Source organism: Prionailurus viverrinus, chromosome A2 (assembly GCF_022837055.1).
Source record: "Prionailurus viverrinus isolate Anna chromosome A2, UM_Priviv_1.0, whole genome shotgun sequence".
Taxonomy (NCBI): Eukaryota; Metazoa; Chordata; class Mammalia; order Carnivora; family Felidae; genus Prionailurus; species Prionailurus viverrinus.
This window is the reverse complement of record NC_062562.1, coordinates 112,267,258-112,291,145: the sequence shown is the minus strand read 5'-3', so window position 1 is coordinate 112,291,145 and position 23,888 is coordinate 112,267,258. Positions and strand designations below refer to the sequence as shown.

Genomic DNA, 23,888 nt, shown 5'->3' with positions numbered 1-23,888 from the left:
TTCTACAGAGGATGGAAATAAGGCTAGAAAATGTTAGACCTTTTCAATACCACATAGTGGTAGTAACTAATTCTGTATAGCCCAGGAACCTGGTTTCCAAGTCGATGGCTTTTGCCACTATATCTCATTTGCCACTTTCTCTGAAACTACAAATTTGTTACTTTTGTCAGATCTACCTTGAAGGCAAGCTTCCTAACCTCCAAAGTGCCTGTAAAGAGACTTGAGTATCTGTTCTCACGCCACTGCACAAAGTTTTCTGCATAATTTTTTAATGACCACCGTGGACCACGTAGAGTGAAACTATAAAAGCAGTACTGTATTGATGTTAACAAAGTGAGAATGAGAAAAATCAAATAGAAAGGCAAGGGGTGACTTAGGCACAAATTAAATCAAGTTTATGAAGGAACAAGTGAGACGGTGACCAGAGAACAGAGAGAACAATGCCTAAAACATAGAAAGCACTAAATCAATATTTGTAAATCAATCAGGAGAGGGATAGAGAGTAAATAGTATCCACAAAGGATAAACGTGTGGAGTCTTGTCCATCTCCTTTTATCTTTCTATCCTAATTCACAATTCCTACTTTTAGCAACAGTTTGTCATCCACTGAACACCTACCTGCCACGTCACTCTGCTCCACCAGATTCTACTTTTCATTTGTCCTTAGCAAAAGTACTCCTGGAACACAGCTTAGCACTCTTATCTTTATTCAACTACATTCTAGTTTTCAACTTAATCAGAAACCTGAACAACCTATCAGAAGCATTGTCTAGTGGACCCAAAGACATTTAGACTGTTCAATGAAAAAAAATGCCTTGAAAACATATTTTTGACTAAGTAGGAAAAGATTCCATACGTATATTTGTTATATATATACACACATGCATATACAAATCTGGCCACACCAAGTAGATGGAGAATAAAATACTAAGTATCAATTAGCATTCAATGCCACTTACCCACGTTATCACCATTCCAAAAGATTCTAAACAAAGATTGACATAAAACAAAAACAAGGGGCGCCTGGGTGGCGCAGTCGGTTAAGCGTCCGACTTCAGCCAGGTCACGATCTCGCGGTCCGTGAGTTCGAGCCCCGCGTCGGGCTCTGGGCTGATGGCTCAGAGCCTGGAGCCTGTTTCCGATTCTGTGACTCCCTCTCTCGCTGCCCCTCCCCCGTTCATGCTCTGTCTCTCTCTGTCCCAAAAATAAATAAACGTTGAAAAAAAAAAAAAATTTAAAAAAAAAAAAAAAACAAAAACAAAAATCTAATGTTTCCAAGCAAGGGCTTAATTAAAATAAAAAGCTGGTCTTCAAAAATCATTGACAGTAAGCACTAGGGCTTTTGATGGATAGAACACTTGACTTTATTTTATTTATTTATTTTTTTAAAGACAAGGCATTTTTTTAAAATTTTTTTTTAACATTTATTTATTTTTGAGACAGAGAGAGTCAGAGCATGAACGGGGGAGGGTCAGAGAGAGGGAGACACAGAATCTGAAACAGACTCCAGGCTCTGAGCTGTCAGCACAGAGCCCGACACGGGGCTCGAACCCACGGACCGTGAGATCATGACCTGAGCAGAAGTCGGCTGCTTAACCAACTGAGCTACCCAGGCGCCCCTAGAACATTTGACTTTAAAGAAATATAAATTCTACACAGAAACTCTTCAGTATGTCAAAGAATAAAGTCAAAATTCCACTGTTCTGATTCGTGAAATCCTTAAAGCATTTTCTAGGCATTACACATGCAGATACCCATGATGCTTTCCTCAAGTAATCACTCACCACTAAGCCACCTGGAAAAGAAGGAAGACAATAACTCTTAAAAAGGAGAAGATCTTATCGCAAAGGGAGGCCAGATGAAAGTTCAAAAAGAAGGGAAAAGACTATCAACATCAGCAAAGCTGTGCTTAAAGGCAACTCCATCAGTATTGACTTGTCTAAGATCATCTAAGAAGCTGCACTGTTAGCATCTGTCTTAGACCCCTTGTATTATTAAAACAAAATTTGAAATTGATTTTTAATGTTTCTTTTTGTTTTCAATAAAGTTTTCTGGTGATTCAGAAAAAAAGAGTACAGTGCAGTGTCCCTTGCCTTCTCCCCCAAAACAAGCACAGGATCCAGACCAGTCTCTGCCATTTCCCAACACAAGACAAGAACCCAGACATCAGTAACTAACTACAAAGGAAAGGTCTTCGATGTTAGGTCATCTTGGATAGCACATGTCTGTGGAGGGAACTGATATACCAATACCTGTATTTTCTTTTGTGAACAGTGACTGGGGAGTCTAAGCATACCTAAAGTTATCTAGCCTCTTTAGATTTGTTTACTTTATTTAAAGAGAGATTTCCTAGCTTCTGAGTCATTTGTATTAAGCCATATATATCTCTCCATATTTATGTTTAACCAAAAAAGGTACATAGGTACAAAGAAATTTCATTCCTGCCACTTGAAAAACCTAAAAGCATCTGGTTAGAGGTATACATTTACTTTATAATTAGTATTTGATGAAGAATTACAAAGAGACCTAACTAGTCTGAAAGGTAATTCTTTGCTATGGTCTTTCCACATTTCACATGTCACCATAGTTTTTCCTAATGCATAAAGTACTTTTATTTATTTGAAAAATAGCACAATTCTCACTCATAAAAAGTAGTCTTACAGAGACCACATAATTCATAGGGTCCAGCAAATACACATACCAACTGAATACCTGAAAAACAGCTGACATTACCTAGGTCCTTTATCAAAAGGCTCCTGATTGATTTTTAAAAGGTATGCCCCAAAGCATCTTGCAAGTAATAAGGCTACAGCAATCTCCTGCATAATAGACACAGCAAATCCTGCTAAATCCTACCTTTAAATCAAATATTTGCATTTAGCACACATGTTCTTGTCAGTGAATGTTCAGTTCTCAGAAACATAATCTAAATGGAATTCCGACAACTGATGACATATGCCTATGGGGAACCTGTATAAGTGCAGAGGACTTACAGCAGTGCCTTCAAAACCACTTTAATGTAATCATTGGAATTATTTTTTTCTATTTTTTTTTTTGCTTTAACAACATATATGAGATGTTTTTAAAAAATAGACAGTGGAAGACAGAATGGTTCATATACAACCTGTGCTCTAATGTCCCTCAGTTTTGCATGAGAGCCATTCTTAAGGGGAAAAAACTGACAAAGCGAGAACTGACAGAATAAAGAAAATACAAAGCCTTGATTCTTCCCCTCTGGATATCTAGGATCCCATATGATACCACATCCTCCTCAGTTCTTGATTTTCAAAGAAAGGAATGTGTATCTTATCATGTGGTCTCTATATCCAGGCACAAAATTATGTTACTATGTGATTTAATTTAATTCCCTTGTTTGACGATACCTGAAATGAATTACTTACTAAAATTTTATATTTGCTTTTGACTATTTCTACTGCACTTTTTTTAGTAGTAGGAAAACAGAATTTTTGTTTTCTTATTAACCTGGTGAGGAGTTAGCTACACCTGGAGAGACCTCACAGCAGTGAGTGGATAGCAATGAGGTACCAATTGAACCTTTTAAAAAGGAAGAGTCTTTCCAAATCCAAGAATTCCAAAATCTTGTTTAAAAATATATAATCCCATGGGGCACCTGGGTGGTTTAGTCGGTTGAGCGTCCGACTTCAGCTCAGGTCATGATCTCACAGTTCGTGAGTTCGAGCCCCGCGTCGGGCTCTGTGCTGGCAGCTGGGAGCCTGGAACCTGATTCAGAATCTGTGTCTCCCTCTCTCTGCCCCTTTCCCACTTATTCTCTGTCTCTCAAAAATGAATAAATGTTAAATAAATAAATATATATATATATATATACACACACACATATATGTATATATATATACATATACATATATATACACATACACATATATATATATAATCCCAAATAGGACACATTTACCTCTTTCTCTACCTGCTTGGTCCCCATTGACCATTAGTGTGTGACCTCAACAGAGAGGAAAATGGATTTTTTAAATAATACTAAATAATCCAGATCCTGGCAGATACATTAAAAATGACGGCAGGTGGGGCGCCTGGGTGGCGCAGTCGGTTAAGCGTCCGACTTCAGCCAGGTCACGATCTCGCGGTCCGGGAGTTCGAGCCCCGCGTCGGGCTCTGGGCTGATGGCTCAGAGCCTGGAGCCTGTTTCCGATTCTGTGTCTCCCTCTCTCTCTGCCCCTCCCCCGTTCATGCTCTGTCTCTCTCTGTCCCAAAAATAAATAAACATTGAAAAAAAAATTTAAAATAAATAAATAAATAAATAAAAATGACGGCAGGATAATCAATCTAAAGGCAAAAGGATACCACTGTATCATTCACGAACTCCCTGAAATCACATGCAGTTTAAATGCACTCTTCTTTTCTATCCACCATTATTTATTACCCCAATTTTAATGTTTTTAGGCAAAGCATAACACATAGCTCCAAGCATAGCTCAGTAGCCATCTCTCCTGCACTGAGTCTTTTAACCCCATTTTGATATTTTGTGTGTCTCTAACACTGCTTTGTAATCATATTTGTCCTTTTATCCTTTACCTACTCCCTCTTTATCAACTTTCATTTATCTTTAAAATGAAGATAGACAGGGATCCCTGGGTGGCTCTGACGGTAAAGTGTCCAACTTCGGCACAGGTCATGATCTCACAGTCATGAGTTCATGCCCCGCATCGGGCTCTGTGCTGACAGCTCGGAGCCTGGAGCCTGCTTCCGATTCTGTGTCTCCCTCGCTCTCTGCCCCTCCCCTGCTCACATTCTGTCTCTCCCTCTCTCTCTCTCAAAAATAAATAAACAGTTAAAAAAAATTTTTAAATGAGGATAGACAAACAAATATTATGCAATGAATGTGTGAAGTGATACTGACGTAATGGTCATGGCTACTGAAATTTTGAATGTGCTGCTATGGTTTCCTTTATTTTCGACATATTACACACAAAGAAATCCTAAGTAACTACCTAGCAGAATCCAAGAAAGAAAATGGCTGCAAAAATATGACATCAAGGAATTTGTGCAAGACTTTACGCTTAAGCAAATAGAGAGTTTTGTTCTTCACAATGGAGTAACCACATTCTGATAGAATACATTATTAAATTTAGAATGTGAAGCGCAAATAAAATACATTGGGAAGATCAACACATGTTAGGAACAGTATAAAATGCAGCTTGAACTAATAAGGGTTTGGATCTACTTAGTTATGCTAAATTGAAATATATCTACAAAGTGAACTCTGGTTTCCTAAGACTATGGTTTCAATACATTAAATGCTTAAGCAGATCTCGCACTTAAATCATATGCTTGTGGCTTAAGGGTACTGATGATCTTGTGCACATGGACAAAACAGTGAAGTTAGGAATCACAGGTACACATTTATATTTTGAAGACCAACTTAAGATTGTGAAAAGTAATTTTTCTGTAAATATTGTTCTCTAATTTCTATCTTTTCTGTTGTTGCTTCCCTCTCTCAATTATGAAAACTTCAGTTCATTTTGTTTGTACAATTTGTTGCCAAGGCATAGGAACAAACCTACTATCAGGCCAACAGGGTAGTCCAAGGTGCCAAAATTTGTTTAAAAATACATTATCCTGAAAGTGATTGAGCTTGCTTTTATGCACATCACAGTGTACCACACGCTCATCTTTCTGGCAGCATGTGTGTGTTTGGGATGGAAAAGTCCTTTGTAACAGGTCATTTCCTGTAACAATCACTTATATTTTGGTTTAGTCAGAGAACTAACATTTGTTTCACAGACCTTCTCCTCTACCAGCTCAACTTCAAGCTGAATGCGGTTCTTTTGGAACATGCTAAATTTCCTCAGAGAGACCTAGTGGTTACGTACAGGATCGTTCCTACAGCCGGAATGATGTGTGGTGTGATTCTGGCCTGCCTCATCGTGGCACTACACAAGCAACCGGCAGTCACTGCTGTCCCTAGAAAACCACAGTGACTGGAAACACTGTCTTTGTGGCTGTGCCAGAATGAATTCCTATTATCAGTTCCTGCCTCAGATATCCATTCATGATTCATAATTTCACTCCTTGAACCTAAGCTCCATTGCAATGTGACAACTCAACAAAGAAGAAAGTAAGTGTCGCCACACGAATGTCATCCCAAGCTTACACACAAACATGTCTTTGGTTATTAGAGCTTCATATTCACACTGGGGTAACTTCTCATACCTCTAACATTTCACAAGCACTCACTGAAAGGTTGATAAATTGAAAAGATGGCATCTCCTTCTTTGTACAGTCTTTTGCCAGCCTCCCCAAAATTGCCATGCAGTATTATATAATACTTCCTTAGCTAGATTCCAAGAATTCTATAAGCTGTAATTTAATCCTAGGGAAACCAGAGGATATTAAATGATCTAAACTGTCTTAGCCAGAAATCTCTGATTTGGCTGCCCTTTGAAGTTTCTATCTGAAACTTTTTGATGTCTTAATATTGTTTTAGAAATTAGGGGGGAGAGTTGACTTTGTAAATCATTTTAGGATTGCAAAAATGACATTATGATGATGAATGGCATAAAGCTTTAAAAAAAAGTTTCTCTGAATATTAAATTAATCACAAACCAAGGCTGTCTAACATTAGCTCCTGATAACATAGAGATCTTGTGGCATTCCAGATGCTCTATGAAACAGAAATATTCTGTCTCTATTATGAGCACCTTTCCACATCTGCAATTCTGTTATACAATAAAGTCTTGTTCTTTTGTTGCAAGATTGCCCTGGTTCATTTTTTTATTATTAATTTAAACCATGTGGGTAAAGGGTAATCCAGTAAGCCATAGGATTTCAGATCAGAGCTTTCATACAATCACATGTAACACCAAACATCTGGATATTTAGATGGATAGGATAGGGAAAAAAAATTAAAAGAACGAAAGCATTGTCTGAATGAATAGATATTAATTGTATTTAATTTTATACACTTTGAATACAACATATTCTTAGCATACCTTCTATGAACAATGGCCAGGTTACAGAAATTAAAAACCATAACCCAACTGCATCAGCCACATATAAATATATAATAACCAAATTGCTTTCAGTAAAAAGACCTTAAAATTATTATAAATTGCTTAAGTAACCTAGAATCACTTTTACTATATCTAAAAGCAAGTTTAACAATCCACTTAAAGAGAACATAATATACAAGTTTTCTTGGAGCACTAAGTCACATGGCTGTCTATTTAACATAAAACCTGTCCCAGAAACATTTCCCCTCTAAGGCATATTACTCAATTATACACAATAATTAATGTTTGCCTTCCTCTATTTTTTGCCAATCCCTACACATTTCCTATCCCTGCTTCCATAAAAGTTTTGATAAAAAGGAAGTCATGATGATGTACAATTGGAAAAAAATCTTGTTTGAAATTTTTACATTCTTCCAAGCTACCTAAAACTTAAAGACAATAAATAATATAAAGGAAATTTCTAAGAATCTTGCCAGGGAATGATTCTCTCCTGCATTTCAGAAGTCTGTTTAAAGCAAAGCAAAAAGGTACACTTAAGAAGGAAAACTTGTCCTTCTTAGTAAAATACTAGATTAATATCATTCGTATTAAAATGAGATTGAGAATAGTAAAAAGACCTATTCAGTACCAAAGAGGGAGGCATAATAGGTCTATCCCCCCAAAAAAGTTAAAGTTGAAAATCATATAAAATTATATAAAGTTCCTACTGCAGTCCAAATCAATTTATTTCCAAAGCATGATGCAGATACCAAGGCAGCTATTCTTAAAGGTTTGCCTGAATGGATGTTATTTGCATTCTGTAATCCAGATGCTGTGTATTTTACTGCATTTGCCAGGTGTGGACATTCAAAAGTAAAAACCTAAAGATCAAAGAAACAAAGGCTGATCCTGTTGAAATGTTTAGCCACAAGTCATTCATATGACTAGAGATTTTTTGTTTCATGAGGTGTTTACATCCTTTGTTGTTAAAGCTATTTATTACCTTTGAAAACAGTTCACCTCCCTTTTTGGAATACTATAGAGTGTGATAAGGTCTTAATGTGTGTTAAGGGAACATCCACATTTGCAAAGGTGATCCAAATGCCACCACTATTACTGCAAAAATAAATTCAATCTTTGGGGTTAGAAAATAAAAACAGGTCAATGTTTTAACAAAGAGGGGGCTCAGGCCCATAAGTAAAATATGATATAAACTAGATATATATGGAAACACAAAAGCAAAGTAAATGGGAAGAAAATTTTTTGAAAACTCAACTAGCCTCCAAAAGGTGGTTAAACAAGACAGGGCTGAAGCCACAAGTTATAATTTCTGTGGCACCATGCTCTTTTTCTCCTGATCAGCCTCAAGAATTGACCCTCTGACTTTAGCATCTTCTTATTCCTTAACTCAACAAATATTTACTGAGTACTTTCTTTCTTTAATGCCACACAAGGTACACACCAGCGAAAACAAGCTCCCTTAAGGAGCTTACCATCTACTGGAAGAGACAAAGGCGTTGCATTTTTCAGTAGAGTAGGACAGGGGTTAGATTGAGCAAAATTCAGGCAGTCACACAAACATTAAGAAAGGAGACATCTAACTTTTTAGTGCATCTGAGCAGACTTTCCAAAGTGATTTCTATTCTCAGATTAGAAAAATACATGTTGCTCATTAGTCAGATAAAGGGTTAGGGGTGAGGGACCCTGGCAGGAGGAAGGGACGTGCAGCTTCCCAGAGATGAGGCAGCCCAACAAATATACGTAACCACACACAGAAAATGAGGACTCTAAGGCAAGCAATGGGGAGACTTAATGAATAAGAGGTAAAAAAAAAATCTCCAGATCATGACGAATTTTGTATCTTATTTCATCTTTTTTTCCCCAGGAAGGGAGTCATCTCAACTCAGCCTGTACTGTTCCATACTCAGTTCAACCTTAGGCAATAAATTCTTTAAGTATCATCTGAGGACTTACAGTCTTTCACTACCTGGCCCAAACTGCAAGGCATACATTCTTCCAAAATACAAAAGTATTCTATTTAAAATTAAAGAAATACACAGAGAACATTTTACACTGGCATCCAAATATTTACTACGTACTCAAGAAAATATTTTTTTAATCATCTGCAAATAGCAGTGGGAAGGACTGGGAAGGACTGGGATTCTACTGGACCCTTTGCTCAAAAATAGAGAAAATAGAGACTTAATCTGTTTGTAAACAATCTTTCTTGCTGCTACCTTTTATTTCCATTCTTATGATTTATATGGTGATAATTAAATTAATATTAATAAATTGGGCATCAGGCATCTAATATCTTCCAGACATTGCCATGGGTTTTTCATGCGTTCTCTATTTGTTCTTCACAATACAGACTTATAAACTCATTACAGTCATTATCTTCATTTTACAGAGTAAGATACTGAGTGTCAGCTATCTAGGTAGATCACAGGTCTGTTCAATACAGATTTAGGACACAAAGGTAGGACATATGAAAGTACACAAATATGCATGGTAAGTTTTCATACATTCTGATAATATATACACAGTCCCAGATGGAGAAATGAATAAAGATTCATCTCACAAAACAAAAATTTCCCAGGTATATATGGTCCCACAGAGAAATGCTAACTGTTTTCTGGGGAATGATGAAAGAATTCCTAAGAGATACATTCTCCAGCATTATAACAACAGAATCATTTTCAGGTTCATCAGATTCATCCACAGTTGCAAATACATTTGTCTCTATTTCTGGAATTCTTTGGCCAATAGGTCCCTGCAATGATTAGTTTCAAACTCAGTCCAATCCCTAAACATTTAGCAACTACTTATTATTTCCTGCTTTTTGCCCCTGTTATCATAGATAGAAATAAACTATTTTAGTAAGAAGAAAGTCCACATGGTCCCATTGACACATTTTGTTTTAATACAATTACCCATAACATCCCATAAGCCTGAGCAACTATTTGGAGATCAAGTGTTCCTATTATCCAGTACTGAATATGAGTCATCTCCAAAACTTAATAGCTTAAAACAATTATTTCTCTCATATTGTTCTGTGAGTTGACTGAGTTCAATTGAAGTGGCTCTTCTTTGGGATCTCTCATTTGATTATAGGGAAAGAGGGCAAGGTTTCTTCACTCACATGTCTGACACCTGTACTGAAATGGCTGGGATAGCCAGGGGCTAACCAGACATCCATACGGGTCTCCAGGTGGCCCAATGAGTTTCTTCATAGCATGAATCTCCAGCAAAGTCTTCTTACATGGAAGCTTTTTGCACTCACAACGAGCATTCCACGACATTATCATTGGAAACTACCAGTTTCTTAAAAGCTAGGCTTGGAAAGAGACACAAGGTCACATTGTCATACTGTACTGATCAGAAAAGTCACCAAGCTCACTTAGATTCCAGAGTGGGGATAAGACCCTAAACCTCAATGAAAAAAAAGCTCAAGTAATTTGTGACAACTTTTAATCTGTGATACTAAACTCTTGGCTTGAAATAAGGCCTTAATTTTATTATTATTATTATTATTATTATTATTTCAAAATTAATCTTAAAAATCTTAAAATTGATTTCAAAGAATTTTAAGTTCCTAAATGTCTAAAAGGAGAAAAAGAAAAAGTATTGAAATTCAATATGTTTAATCATTGTTCATAGGAAGAAAGTGATTTATATTGTATTAGATATTTAAGTTTGAATTAGCCTAAAACTAGTACAAAACGTTGACCAGTAGTTCAAGTGTACATATTCATGTTAGCCACTAGTCTGAAAATTTGATGGATGGTGTTATTTGGGGATTATAACCTCGATTCAGTTCAGAAGAATTGGCAAAGATGCCAAGATTCAAGATTAGAGGGAAGAAAATGGCAATTCTTTCATAGTACTTAAAATTATTTTGAAAAGTCAGAATTTATGATAGACTGCATAGCAAATAATATGCTCCTTTTGAATGACTTTATAATGATAGCAACAATTTTCATACACTTCCATGGGAGAATTTTTCTTTCCATAAGTATTTTTTAATGACTATTTAAACAATACTTGATATTCACACAGAATTTAAACCACACTATAATGGCTTGATTCACTTCATTAGTAAGTCTGTGGGAAAATCAGTGGCCCCTTAATTTGGGACTAAAAGGTTTCTTCCTCTGGCCTTTAATTTAAATTCCCAGGGAGAAGCATAGGATGTGAGTCTTTAGAGTTACATATATGAAGTTAGATTATCTCAAATCCAGTTTTAACAGCACTGTTTTATGCTAAATAAAATTTATGATCCAATCCACAAGAGAAGGTATGCAAAGACTGTTTGCAACGATAAGGAATAGGAGATCTGTGAGTCCACCACTGGGAAGAGGACAGATAAAGTGTACATATGCCTATTATAAACCACTGTCTGGCAACAGGGGAAATATTGAATAGGAATTTAAAAAGTAACAGAGATCTTAAAATGTAATGCTAAATAGAAGAAAATAAGAAAATTAGACCTATATAATGATACAATTTATGTAAGCTAAAAATCCCCACAACAATACACATAATTTTTAAAAGAACAAATACAAACAGTAGGATGTTCTCAAACAGGGTGAGAACATAGGATGGAAATTGAAGATAAAATGGGGTAAATGATTTTTTTAAACAGAGGAAATTTGCCCTGACCAATGACATGATTTGCTACAAAGTGAGAAGTTATGCTTGATTTAGACCTTGTCACCAAATAAGCAAATTATGAACCAATTACTATCACCTATTTTTAGGTTTAAATGACTAGATATTATAGATTCTCTTCTGCAGATTGATAAATACAACTACTTATTGGTTAAATGTCATATCGGACAAAGGAAACTATTATAACATCATTACACATAAAAGTCAGTCATATCAAAATAATTTTTAATATCGAACCAAAAGGGAACTTGCTAAAACCTCCCAAGATCTATTCACACTTTTCTAGCCCATGTTAACAGCCTCTGTTAACATGCATATTTTAAGGTTGGCCTATGTCCAAACAACTGCTTTAGGAGATTGATCATAAAGGCATATTAATTCCAAGAGGATTCTGGGAGTATAGTGGAATAGGAAGCACCAGGAACCTGTGTCCCCACCTAGACTACAATAGCACTAGCAAAATATGTCTGATGCAACTATTTTGGGACCCTAGAGACCAGGAGGGTTTGCAATCTACAAAAAGGCTTAGAAGGTCAACTGTGGTTAATTTTGGTCAATTTCAGCTCTTGGCACAATAACAGGAACCTGGTGCCTATTCCCCAGCCACATAACAGGCAGCCATGCAGGCATTCCAGGAACAGCTAATACACAGTTTCCAAAAACCACAGTGGGTAAAAAGGACCCTGTCTTCCAAATATCAGGGATCTGTGCTCTGATTGCTGACTGCGGCTTCTAATCACAAAGATGTAGACAAAGAGGCAGGTGGCCATTTTTGCTGTACCACCCCCCTGTTGCAAGCCCTTGCCCTATGAAACTCTTAGAAGAAAACACAGGGGAAAAACTTCACGGCATTGGATTTGGCAATGATTTCTTGAATATGACACCAAAGGTACAGGCAACAAAATAAAAAACAGAAAATTAGACTTCATGAAAATTTAAAAATTATGTACATTTAAAGACACTATCAGATTACAAAAGAAGCCCAAAGAATGGGATATAATATTTACAAAACATATATCTGATAATTTATTAATATCCAGAATATATAGATAACTCCCAAAACTCAACAACAACAAAAACCCAATTTGGAAACAGGCAAAGAACTTGAATAGACATTTCTCTAAAGAAAATACACAAAGAACTATAAGACATGAAAAGATGATTAACATCGCTAATCATTAGGGAAATACAAATGAAAATTACAATGAGATACTACCACCTCATACACTTTAGGATAGCTACCATTAAAAACAAACAAAAAAAAACTCAAAAAAATAACAAGTGTTGACAAGGATGTAGAGAAACTGGCCTTGTGCACTGTTGGTGAAAATGTATAGCTGCTGTGGAAAACAGTATGATGGTTCCTCAAAAAGTTTAAAATAGAATTACTATATGATCTAGTAATTCCACTTCCAAGTATATACCAAAAAGAATACAAAGCAAGGTCTTTAAGAGATATGTGTACATCCATGTTCATAGCAGCATTAGTTACAGTAGCTTAAACATGAAAGCAACTCAAGTACTCATCAATGGATGAATAGAGAAAATATAATATATAAATACAATGGAATATTATTTAGACTCAAACAGGAAGGAGATTCTAACATGCTACAACATGGATGAACCTACAGAACACTGTACTAAGTGAAATATGCCAGTTACAAAAGACAAATATTTTATTCTTCCAATTAAGTGAAGTACTCAGAATAGTCAAAAATCATAGAGACACAAAGTAGAATGGAGGCTGCCATGCGCTGAGGGAAGGGAGATTAAAGAGTTATTGTTTAATGGGTATAGTGTTTCAGTTTTACAAGACGAGACAAGTTCTAAAGCTGGATGGTGGTGATAGTTGCACAATATGAATGTATTTAATACCGTTAAACTGTACAGTTAAAATGGGTGAGATGGTAAATTTTATGTGAGGTATATTTTACCTCTAAAAAAAGGGAGAAAAGGGGAGGAAGGGGTAAGGAAGGCTCATAGCAATCGAGGATCTATTACAACTCAGAAATACAGCTAAACACTCATCAATTCCTTGATTAAAGCCAGATCAGTTGCCTGAGAGTGATTTACCATGGCTATTGGCTTTGCCTTCTGGCCTGTGTTTAGAGCTGAATAACTTTCTCTGTCTGCTTCATGTCTATGAAAGATAGAAGACCCAGAGATCTCTTATCATCATAAGATGACTCTCTGCTTGTTATGTTCAAGTTAGTATATTTTCTTTAAAAGCCAGGTGGGTTTCTTGCTTATCAAATTATAATCCATACCACCCTGCATATGAATGAAGTAAAGCTGAATCAACAAGGAAAGGAAAAGCTTATTTGTGACGTTAGACAGTTGTGAGAATTTATGTTAAAATTCAAACTTCATAATATAGTCAACAATAATGCTTTTATACATTTTTCTAGCATGGATTTATATGCAGAGCATTTTAATTGTTTTTGATAACATTATGTAAATTGGCTGTAAATGTCTAAGAAATTTTGAATAACATTTGTTGATATTGATAAATTCAGAGTTAATTTTAAATTTTATAATTCTTGAATTCAATATTATCACAAGAGTTAGAGAATTTAATTAACTTAAACACAAGTTTAAATCTGATGTTCTTCCAGGGAGTCTTGGTAGCTCAGTCAGTTAAGCATTCAATTCTTGATTTCAACTCAGGTTATGATCTCATGGTTCATGGATCAAGCCCTGACAGTGCAGAGCCTGCTTGGGATTCTCTCTCTCTCTCTCTCTCTCTCTCTCTCTCTCTCTCTCTGCCCCTTCCCCAGTCATGCTCTTTCCCTTTCAGAATAAACATTTTTTTAAAACTGATGTTTTTCCCTTAAGTTCATATCAATTCCTCTAAAAAATATGAATCAGTTTTGTCAAAATGAATGTAAATGCTAAAGGAAAATGATTTGTGGTTCTTAATTACGTTTTTTGAAAACTTTTAAGTATATTTCAAACAATTTGGGTATATAAATCTTCTTTTTCAACTGTAAGTTTTATGAAATTTAAATATAGATCAAGTACACCCAATGAAAATTTAGTGTCCAATTTGAGATGTGCAGTAAGTACAAAATATACTTTGGATTTTAAATAGTACTAAAAGATTGGAACATATCTCATTAATAATGCATATTTTAATTAACTGTTAAAATGATATTATTTTGACATACTGCATTAAATACAATATATTATTGAAATTAATTTCACCCATTTTATATGTGGTTATGTGTCAATTATCAATTTATTGCCTATGAGCTCAAAATTCACTCTCCAGTACTTGTTCTTAACAATGGATGGGATTCTTTTTTTTTTTTTTAACGTTTTACTTTATTTTTTTAAAAGATAGACAGGGACGGAGCATGAGCAAGGGAGGGGCAGAGAGGGAGTCACAAAATCCAAAGCAGGCTCCAACGCTCTGAGCTGTCAGCAAAGAGCCTGATGCAGGGCTCGAAACCACAAAAGCGAGATCATGACCTGAGTCAAAGTTGGATGCTCAACCAACTGAGCCACCTAGGCACCCTGCAAGGGACTGAATTCTTAAAGCATTTTGCCTTTACAGTCCACATGCTTTCAAACTTTGTCTGAGGGTGTTAGATGCTGCGGGATGAAGAGGACTCCTCTACTTGATTCCGAATGCTGAGCTCTTGGTTTTTATCTTGCTCTTGCTGCACAGTCATCAGTAGTATGGATATTTAGGATATCTGGTGGTACTCTGCCCTAGCCAAATTTCTAGAGAACACAATCCCTCAGCAACCTCAACTTTGGAGTAGTGCCCCCTTTCCAAGATTATCCTTCCTTGAGTACTCTTCCTCAGGTCTAGGGTATCTTTTACAGTTTTCCTTATATCTTCATAGTTACTCTTCTTTCTCAATAATTCTTCATATTAAACTATATGTGATTTATGTCTCTTGATTAGACTCAAATTGTTATAGGGTACAGGTACAGAAAATTTGTAATAACCTATGTGGCTTGTATTGTGTTTATTTCGGGTAGTGTTGCTGTCAAGCATTTAACTAGAGAAGGCAGAGAGATGGGAAGAAGCAGAAAGTGTTGAAAACAGTAATTTAAAATTTTTAATTATAGGAGTGCCTGGGTGGCTCAGTCAGTTAAGCATCCAACTTCAGCTCAGGTCATGATCTCACAGTTCATGGGTTCAAGATCCATGTGTGGGCTGACAGCTCAGAGCCTGGAACCTGCTTTGGATTCTGTGTCTCCCTCTCTCTATGCCCCTTCCTCTGTCATGCTCTATTTCTCTGTCTCTGTCTCTCTCTCTCTCTCTCAAAAATAATCATTTTTTAATTAAAAATTTTAATTATATTTAAATAAAATTAAGAACTGAAAAATCATTTCAGACTTCAAGAGACAAATGAATTGTTTCAACTGAAACTTCAAAATGATATGGAAATAAGACTCTACCTATTAAGATTCAAAGATTTTGATGGAGAAAGTCTGGAAGTCTTACCTGAGAGGTCACAGTATTTATTCCACTGAAAGGTAGTTTAAGCCACACCTCAACTGAAGAAAATAGAGAAGAAGATGCAGAAATGATTTTTTTAAAAAAAGGTAAGTCTTTATACAAAATAGCTATGTTTGGAAAAGGTCAATGCAATATCAAAAATGACAATTTGTACAATTAAGCCATGATCAAAATATGAATATCTGAAAAAAACAGTCTGTTTACTCCTCACAAACTACTAGTTCAAGCCTCAGTTAGCATAAGTGAGCACAAATTAAACCATAAAATAAAACCACATCTTAACCTTATAACGTGAATTGAGATGAGCAACAAACATTCAGATATAAAGAATCCACTTAGAAATGTATGATACTCCTTAGAAAAAGGACTAATCGTTATTGTCTATTCAGAATGGCCCCACCAAATCATTTAAAGTTAGGTGAATCTCATTGATTAAGAAGACAATAACTAATACTGTCTATATGAGCAATGTTATGATCATATTGATTTCATGTCTGATGGGAGACATATCTAATACTACTCCTTGGTCCAAAAATTCTAATTAATTTTTCTCTATGTGGTCTAAAAATGCATTTGGATATTTTAACATAATAACTAAATGTCTTCCTAACATGAGATATAGACCATCATATTAATCAATAACAACAGTCAGCAAAAGAAGGGAGGGGAATTTTACAGCAATGTAAATTCCAGTGCACTCTAACTATAATTTCAGTCATGCAAGGGCCAGAATATTAAGCCATCAAAAAAATAATCCATGAGAAAACTGCTGATTCCATGTTTTCTTGTACTGAGTATAGCCCTAAAAATATGTTTTAGAAAGTTTGTTTAGTATCATATAACTACTGGGGTTATGTGGTTTTCATATTTTGTAGTCTATTTACCAAAACCATTGGTCCTACATTTAATTGCTCATCACACAGAAAGGCTTTCTAAGCTTCCAATAATAGAATCAGACTAAATTTCATCAAAGTTTAAGATAAGAATTGCATCAGGTTACATAGAGATGATAAGTATAATCAAGACATTTTTACAAGCATGCTCAGTACATGAGATCCATTAAAAAATACTAATTTAAAATTATGATATGAAGGCCTTGTCCAGAGTTACCAAAATCAATTAAAGCAATTACAAATTCGACTTCACAATACTCTACCCACCTTAAATGTTATATACATAATCTGAACAACAGGGTACAGAGCAATCTCACTGAATTGCTGGCGGCACAAAACCAGGAGACTGATTTCAAGAAATGCGTAACTGGACACCATGGGCCAGAATCCTAAGCCGATAAAACAACTTTTAAGGTTTTGGGAATTCCCAGTCTACACCTCAAGAACCCAGATCTATTCTCAAGCCACTGGCAGCCACATTCTTCACACCCACTGGTTTGTGACTCTCACTTTTTTGGTGTGTACCACTCAGTCTGCTGAGTAATCGCACCTCTCATCAACTCTGGAAAGCTAAAAAGGAGCTCAAGGGAAGTTTTGTCTATTAGGGATACTCTATTTTGTGTATATGTGTGGGTTTTCTTTTGGGTTTTTTGTTTGTTTGGTTTTGGGGTGTTTTTGGTAAAAGCAACCTTATTAAAGTGTAACTGATATATAGTAAATGTCACCTATTTAAACACAAGTTGGTAAGTTTTCACATAGGTATACGTCTGTAAAATTACCACTACAATCAAAATAATAAGCATATCCATCACCACCAAGTTTCATGTCCTTTTCTAAGTCCTCCCTCCCAACCATATACCCTCATTCACTGGCCAACACTGGTTTGCTTGCAGTTATTATAGGTCAGTTCACATTTTCTGAAAATCTACATAAGTGGAATCATAACATGTACTCTCTTCTGTCTTCACTAACTCAGCATAATTATTTTAAGATCCATCTGTGTTGTAGTATGTATCGATAATCCATCCCTTTTTATTACTGAGTAGTATTCCAATTGTTTAGATATACCATTGTTTGTTTACCCATTTATCTGTTGATATGGACTGTTCCCAGTTTGAGGCTATTAAAGTAAAGCTGTTATGAATATTCATGTGCAATATCTATGCTTTCATTTCTCTTGGGTAAATACCTAAGACTGAATAGTTGGACCATATGGTAAGTGTATGTTTAAATTTCTAAGAAACTGCTAAATTGTCTTACAAAGTAGTCATATCATTTTACATTACAACTAGCAGAATATAAGAGTTCTAGTTTCTCCAAACTTTAGTCTTTTTAATTTATCCTTTCTGATAGGTATACAGTGGTATCTTATTGTGGTTTTAATTTGTATTTATTGACTAGTAACGCTGAACCTCTTTTCTTATGCTTCTCATCATGAATATATTTGCTTTATTAAAGTGTCCAAAATTTTTCCTAGTTTTTTGTGTAGCTTGTTTTCTTATAACTGAGTTCTGAAAGTATTTTTAATATATTCTAAATATACTTCCTATGTATTCAAATATACAAATTTGTAAATAGTTTCTCCTAGCTTGTGGCTGATCTTTTCTGTCTCTTAAGAATGTCTCTTGAAAATCAAAAGTTTTGGGGCGCCTGGGTGGCGCAGTCGGTTAAGCGTCCGGCTTCAGCCAGGTCACGATCTTGCGGTCCGTGAGTTCGAGCCCCGCGTCGGGCTCTGGGCTGATGGCTCAGAGCCTGGAGCCTGTTTCCGATTCTGTGTCTCCCTCTCTCTCTGCCCCTCCCCCATTCATGCTCTGTCTCTCTCTGTCCCAAAAATAAATAAACGTTAAAAAAAAATAAAAAAATAAAAAAATAAAAAAAAAAAGAAAATCAAAAGTTTTAATTTTGATGAAGTTCAAGTCATCAATTTAGTATTTTTATGAATCATGTTTTTGGAATCAAATCTCAGAAATTTTTGCCTAACTCAAGATCACAAGGATTTTCTCCTGTTTTTTTCTGAAGTCTTGTAGTTTTAGGCTTTACATTAAGCCCAAGATCCATTTTGAAAATTTGATTTATCTCAATATACAAAAAATGAAATTTATTGATGTGGTGTCACTGAAGAAATACATGTAGATAGTTAGGTGGCCAAAGTTACAATCATAAGTTTTGTGATAGAGATTTTTAGGATTGTTTGAAAATCCTACCACCTGAGATGTTTTACATATATTTTGTATAATTTTTTTCCGTTTTAAGCAGCAGAGTAAATTCAGTTCCTATTTTTCCACCTTGCCCAAAGGTCCTCTATTCTTTTTTTTTTCATGTTTATTTATTTTGAGACAGAGGGAGAAAGAGAGAGAGAGACAGAGAGAGAGAGAGAGAGAGAGAGAGAGAGAACACATGCAGAAGGGGCAGGGAAAGGGAGAAAGAGAATCCCAAGCCTCTCTATTCTTTTTTTTTCATGTTTATTTATTTTGAGACAGAGGGAGAAAGAGAGAGAGAGAGAGAGAGAGAGAGAGAGAGAGAGAACACATGCAGAAGGGGCAGGGAAAGGGAGAAAGAGAATCCCAAGCAGGCTCCATGCTCAGCATGGAGCCCAATGTGGGGTTTGAACCCACAACCATGAGATCATGACCTGAGTCAAAATCAAAAGTTGGACACTCAACAACTGAGCCTCCCAGGTGCCCCTCTGTTATTTATTTTTTAAAAGCACTAACTATACAATCTCTGTAATTACTTCCTACCTGGACAAATGGAAGCAAAACAAAACAAAAAACCAGAAGGATGTGGTACCAAGGGTGTGGAGAAAATACCAGGCCAAAGGGGTTGGAGAATAACTATGTCCTATCACAGGAATTCAAAGAAGCCAAAAATGTGTAGAATAAAGTAAAAAGGTAAGAGATGAGTCTAGAGAGGATGAGAGAAATGAGATTACTGAAGACCTTCTAAGGCATATAATGGATTTCTAATTATATCCTAAGAATAACTGAAGTCACTGAGAGGCTGTAAACAGGATAGTTGTGATTAGATTTGCAATTTTTAAAGAGTTACTTTTAGTGACAGAGTAAAAAAAAAAAAAAAAACAAAAAAACAAAAACAAAAAAAAAAAAACATTATAGCGGGGTAAGATATTCAGAAACCAGTAAGGAAATGTGAAACACTTTGAACAGATATATGAATAAAGTCAGGGCTGTGGATGAGAGGTTAAGAGTGTACTGTGACCAAAGGCAAATAATCAGGAACAAAGGAAGCATATTTCTGACATGGTTAAGAGAGAGCATGTGAGGTTTAGTGGTACATTAGAAAACAGAGAGTCTGGGGAGTCTTTAATGATAATGAATGGAGTTCATATTATGTGAATCACAAAATTAAATATTGAGCAAATTGAAGGTTTTTTGTGGAGGAGTGTCGGAGAAGTTCTTTAGGTTGGTAATAAGACAGCCCATGTATTAAAAGAGATGAGGATGAATTTCAAGGACATTTGAAGACAGCTACAGATATTGAATCAAACCAATATAGGATTTAGACTGATTTGCTAAATGGGAATGAAATCAGAACAAAAATCTCTTTAGTCTTAAAGCCTCACAATTTATTCAGTTACTCATTAAAGCAATCTCATTTCTCAATTCTGCCATATTTATAAATGATTATCTTACACACCTAAAATACTGCTTAGCCCCCAAAATGTTTTATGTATTTTAAGTATCTTTACCATACCACTTTGTAATATTTTCTATATTATGCAAAGCATTTCTGACTATATTTAGCATTATTTCCAACTACATGATTCTGATTAAGCTTAGCATCTTAATTATAAAAATCCTATCCATCCATTGATTTATACCCTAAACTGCTTTAGCATTTATAGATTAATGGTAATAAAATGATTAATAGCCAAATAAAACAAATTAACATCTTAATGACTCTCATTATTTATCAATGAAGGCAAACGATAATAGACTGATGCATGTCCATTTCCCCTTTCCTTTAGGGCAAATATCCTTAAGAAACTGATCTCTTTTGTGAAGAAAATATGTTGTGTACTAAAATTTGAGGTTTGGGGACCACCCAGGAGGCTCAGTCATTTAAGCGTCCAACTCTTGATTTTAACTCAGGTGGTGGTCTCATGGGTTCATGAGTTCAAGCCCCACATCTGGCTCTGGGCTGACAGTGAGGAGCCTGCTTGGGACTCTCTCCCTCTCTCTCTATCTTTCTCTCTCTCCCTCTCTCCCTGCCCCTCTCCTACTTGTGTTCTCTCTCTCTCTCAAAATAAATAAGCTTAAAAAAATAAAATAAAATTTGAGATTTGACTATTTGATTCAAAAATAGCCATTAAAAAACAACTACTGATTTTTTTCCCTCAGTCTAAATTATAATTACTATTTTCAAAACCAAAATACTACATCACATCAATGAAACAAATGCTCAGGTTCAATAAAATTATTATCACCACAGACTTCAAATTAAAAATGACAATTCAGTAACTGTATAGGTAAATATACATCCTTTATCACACTATGTCTGATGGTTGAGCTAGATGCCATTAATATATGACTCACCATACCCCAGGAAGTCATTTAGGAGATGTCCTGATACACAAACAGCACATTAACCTGAGTTTTGAGTATGTCTTAGCAATATAAAAGTGATAACACTCAGCATCAGGTGTGGTAACCAGGCCTTTAAGCATCAGATTTCCATCACTTTCAAAATAGATAAGATGGATGTAAAGAATTTTTCTTTTCAATTTAAGTGCTACTTTTATCATGATCTTTCAAAACTCAGGGGATCTTTGATGTTCATAGACAGATGAATGGATAAAGAAGATGTGGTAAATATATACAATGAAATGTTACTCAGGCATAAAAAATAACGGTATCTTGCCACTTGTGACAATATGAATGAACCAGAGGGTACTATGCTAAGTGAATAAGTCAGACAGATAAAGATAGATACCATATGATTTCTTACATATGGAATCTAAAACACAAAGCAAACAAAAACAGAAATGGAATCATAATTACAAAAAACAAACTGGTGATTGCCAGAGGGAAGGGGTTGAGGGAATGGGCAAAATAGGTGAAGGGTATTAAGAGGTACAAACTCCGTTATAAAATAAGTCACATGGAATGAAAAATACAGCATAGGGAATATAAACAATAATATTGTGATAATGTTGTATGCTGATGGATGGTAACTACACTCATCATGGTGAGCAAAGCTTCATGTATAGAATTGTCAAAGAACTATGTTGTACACCTGAAACTAATACAACATTGTATTTCAACCATACTTCAATTGAAAAAGAAAAAATATTAAATGTTAGTTGTTGTTACTACTAAAAAACCTATTCCATTTTTTAGTACAAAATTTAACTTGAGTTCAAGATGATCACATTTTTATTCACAGGCTAATAACACAACGCAAATATTCCAGTTGTTATTATTGATTCTAAATGCATCTCATCTTCCTTCTTGTTGGAAGTGCTGACTGAACTGAGTCTATAGGAATCTAACTCTGATTAAGCCCACATAACATGAGGTCAGAAGGAAGACAAAATCAACGTAAGACTTCACTATTTAGGCAATATTGCTTTCCCAACCCATGAATTCAACTGTAAGTGCTTTAGAGTCACTTGGGGAATTCACTTTAAGTGCTCATTTCTCTTGAATATTATCACACTATCAATAGTTTTCAATTCATAGCAATTCCAATATGCAGACAGGATTGAGAACAGCTATTAGACTTAACCCAGGAATGAAAATCTTTAGCATACATAACAATATGCTGGGTAGGGAAACCTCTGTCTACCACCAGATACTGTGATTCCGTAACTCAAGAGTGGGTCCAGAAATCTGTCTTTTAGCAAGCAGGTCATTTTGAGATAGGAGGTGTATAGATCGAGCAAGAATCATTGTCCTTAACACAAAACAAGCTTTGTATTTTTCTGATCTCTGTTTATTAAGGCCTGTCTAAAGTACACATCCCCAGTTTCAGAGGAAAAATAAGACCCAGAGAGTCAGAAAGGAGAGTGAAATCAGAGGCAGGGTGACATGTGAGCACTCCAGCACTTTCACTACATCCACACAATGTAATGAAGAGCAGTTGAACAAAGAATAAAATTCCCAGATGAGAAGTTCCTTCTGTGCAAGCCCTAACCACTATGACTATGATCCAATAAAATGTCCTAGAATCTGCACCAGAAATTACTTCTCCTTGTGAGGTAAGATGAGGACTAGAGAGAGGCCTTGTGCTAAATGCTAGTGTTTTCTTTGTAATTACTGTTACAATAAAAAGTCTCAGTTGATTTCTTCAAGACTCTAATAGCACTCTATGAACTTTAATTTTTCATAACTTTAAATAAAGAACCCAAAGATGGCATATTTTAGCATGTAAATGTACAACTTCATACCACGATGATTCCAACATTCATCAAAACCAACTTTCTCTCCTTAGAGAACCCTGAATTGTAACATTCCAGGCCAATATTTTACTGAGGTAAAATAACTAATCCACTGTTTTACTTGGGTATTATTCATTGCCATATCCTATCAGAAAAAGAACTGCTCCCCCTGGGTATTCATGATGAAAACTGAAACTGATTGTTTAAATGCAACAAAATGTCTTGGGAGACACACGAAGAGAAATACTTAATCTGGAATGAATTCATACCTTGGATGAGGAGAAACGACAAGAGGTAAACAGCACATGCATAGAGCCTGAGATATAGTTAAGTGCTCAACAGCCTTGTATCATACGGTGACCACTCCCTCACTGCCCAACCAGGTGGGCTCCCCAGACTCCACCGAGGTGGGCAAGTCCTTGTCCAAATCCTTCCGGGAGGTGCTGCCGCCACCACCCACCACC

The 23,888-nt window shown here is 35.7% G+C and overlaps 1 pseudogene; it reads right to left on the bottom strand.

Annotated features, from left to right (window-relative positions):
- LOC125153726 (triosephosphate isomerase-like) overlaps positions 1-10,288 on the bottom strand; it is a 55,792-nt pseudogene extending 45,504 nt beyond the window's left edge.
- Between the last annotated feature and the right edge of the window lie 13,600 nt (positions 10,289-23,888).